Genomic DNA, 3,382 nt, shown 5'->3' on the forward strand with positions numbered 1-3,382 from the left:
GACGATTAAGCCATGTCCGTTTGTCTGTCTGTTGAAATCAGTTTTCTGAAGACCCCAAATATCTTCGGGATCCAAATCTTCAATATTTCTATCAGACATGCTTTCGAGAAGTTTCCTATTTAAAATCAGCTAAATCCGTCCATAAACAACGGAGATATAAGCAAAAATCCGAGACAACCTCTGAAAATTTCATAAAAAATAAGCAACAACAACACTGCTTATTCATTGCGTTGTGTATTTTGTTTTTGTTTTTTTGATTATTTCGTTTCGTATGTTTGAATGGCTGTGTGTTTCATTGCCATGTGTATGTTGTTTTTGTTTCTTGGAGTATTCAGTTTCGTATGTTTGGATGGCTGTGTGTTTCATTCACTGTTGCCAATTTAGCTATTTTCTCGTCAAATCTAGCGATTTTAATCCCATTTTGCGGGGAAAAATATGATTTAGCTATTAGCGGGAAATCTAGCGATTTTTCTTTAGATTTTTTATTCATTTATATTTTGATAATATCGCTTAAAAGTTGCTACGAATGACGATATTTACATATATGTATGTATATAAAAATATGCATTCAATGTAAATTATTTGAGTTTTAGCTGTGTGTATTATACTTATTTTGAATGTTCTGAAGAACATAATTAGGAGCAAATATTTGTGCGTACAGGTAAAGTTATACGAAAAACTTTAAAAGGGGTATATTTTATTGTACTCAATTAAAAAACGAATATTTAATTATTCTAGTCTTTTAGTAAATGAGTGATATGATAATAAAATTTACAATAATTCTAAAAATTAGTGAACATTAGAAATAAGTGACGAAAGGATCGATCCATAAAGTCCTAAAAATTTACAACATTTCTAAGGCGTATAGGGCCGCATATCGATATTGCAGATAAACTTCCCACAAAAGGAGTGTATAATAATAATCTTGGGTGCCCCGGTAGGCTAGTTGGTAGTGTGCTAGCCTGTCAGTCTGGGGGTTGTGGGTTCGATTCCCAGCAGAGATCATGGTCTGCTACACTACAACGGTCGTATGGTTATCGTAACCCTGCTCGGTAAATTAGGTTAGAATATAATTTGTAATTGTATTGTAATGGAAAAATAAATAATACTCTTATGCCGAAAATAAAGGATCGATCCATAAAGGCCAGCATTTCGAAATTCAATTTATCTTTACAACATTTCTAAAGCAATCTGTATAGGGTCGCATATCGAAATTAACCTCAACTTGACATTTTTCGTAACCCAAAGTGAAAATATTTAACATAAAAAAGATTCTCTTATGTGTTTGTTATAAGATGTGTTTGTATCACTATCCCATTCCTACGTATGTATATAGATTTTAGCGATAAATCGCTGACTTTTTGGAATAATATAAAAAATCTGAAAAATTTAGCTACACACAGAAAAAAGATCGATCGGAAATCGGTTACTGTTACAAATACTTAGCAGCTGCATAAGAATTTTGTTTATAGCTATTAAAAATCTATAAATGCAACAAATTTTCTATAATTGGAACAGAAAAAAGATAAGTGTAATCAAACTATGGTTGAAACAACTAAAAATTTAGTTTATATAACCAATTTGAGCTTCTTAAACTTTTATTTTATTATTTCGTCAAGTACAGCCAAATTTAAATTTACAATTATTCACTGTAATAAGAAATATCAGTTCTTACAATCATCATTTTGGTTATATTAATATATTTAAAACAAAAATACGTTATTCATGATCATATATCTATATTTATATAAAGAGTATAGAAAATTCGATTATATTAATTACAATTAAGCTTCATTCGGTATTTTAACCGCAATATTATTAACTTCGGTTATGTTGATTAAAATAAAGCTTTTTTTGGTACTGCCAACCGACTATAACATAAATAGTTATTTGTGCCTTGACGTTTAGAAATAGTTCTAAAATAAAAAACAATAAAAGAAACACATATTTTTATGAAAAAAAAAAACATTTTTTCACAAATAAAAACGTTCTAATACGATTAGTGGACGCATTTATAAATTATTGCCAAGGTAAGTTAACAAAAACTGTACCATTGACAAAATAAGTGTAGCTTAACCATTTTTCTTTTTTTAGAAAATTATGAAAATGCAGTAATTTTCTCCAATATGTATGTTTTTATAATATGCATGTTTACAAATTGGTTAAAATTATGAGGTAACTAGCGAAATTCGGGTCGATGCATCCATACATAATTACGCAAGAATGTTTCTTGCTAGTTCATTGGACCCTTTAAATTGGAAGAACTTTTTATCATCTGGTCATTTGGGAATGTATGTATGTATGTAATTGAAATCGAACAGATCAGAAATGTTGTCATTTTTGTTTTCAATTTGTTTTGTTTTCAATTTTATTTGTTTTCAGATCAATGATGTGAATTCGTAGTGTTATCGTTTTTCCCTATTTGTTAAGCTGAGCCGCCTTCTAAACAACACTTTGATGTTAATGTACAAACAGCATACTAACTCCGCTGAAGTTGAGACATGTTGGTGTCCGTTTTAAAAATGATCCAAACGGTGCAAATACAATAGATTATCCAAATTATGTAAAAACAAACTATAAGTACTAATAAATAAAAAAAATTAAATAAATTTTGCAACTATAAGCTCATATATTTTAATTGGTTGTTAGAACTGTTAGTTTCGGTCTCTATAACCGAATTATATTTTCAAATTAGTAGTTACGCTCACTAAAATTTCATTGACTTCAATCGAAAATTCGGCAATAACAACTAACCTTAGTTCTAAAAATATAGTATTAACAGCTGAATTATTCGGTAATTGCAATCGACTCATGTGATAGTACATGTAACCGACCAAATTCGATTGGCAACAAATTCGGTTGTGACAACGAATCTGTTTTCTCTGTGTATAGTTTTTTTAGCTATTTCTTTTCAGAATCATATAATAAATATTATTTAGACGATTTATCGCTAAATTTTTCAAAATGTCTTGAATTTAGCTATTTTCTAGCTATTTTTCAGTTGACTTTAGCGATATTTTTGGGAAAAAAGTTGGCAACAGTGGTTTCATTGCCTTGTGTATATTGTTTTTGTTTCTTGGTGTATTCGTCTGTTTGGATGTCTGTTGGTTTCATTGCGTTGCACAGTGGTATAGGAAAAAAAAAAGAGGGAAATAATTCGGTAACTTCTAAACGGTTAATCCGATTTTAATGAAATTTGGTGTGCACAAAGAGGAGGTATTGTCGAGTTTAGGTTTTGAATTTGGACCTTATAGGCCAACCAGGGGCCCGGCGGGGGGTCATCAAATTAGGACACCTCGGCTATGTTAAATTTTTAAAACGATCCTATTTCTTCATTTGAGTTCCGATTTAAAAAAAATTTCGTATATAGAATCTCCTCATC

Source organism: Lucilia sericata, unplaced genomic scaffold, assembly GCF_015586225.1.
Source record: "Lucilia sericata isolate MDLA Ls3-8-SP2 unplaced genomic scaffold, ASM1558622v1 Contig000277F_arrow, whole genome shotgun sequence".
Classification (NCBI taxonomy): domain Eukaryota; kingdom Metazoa; phylum Arthropoda; class Insecta; order Diptera; family Calliphoridae; genus Lucilia; species Lucilia sericata.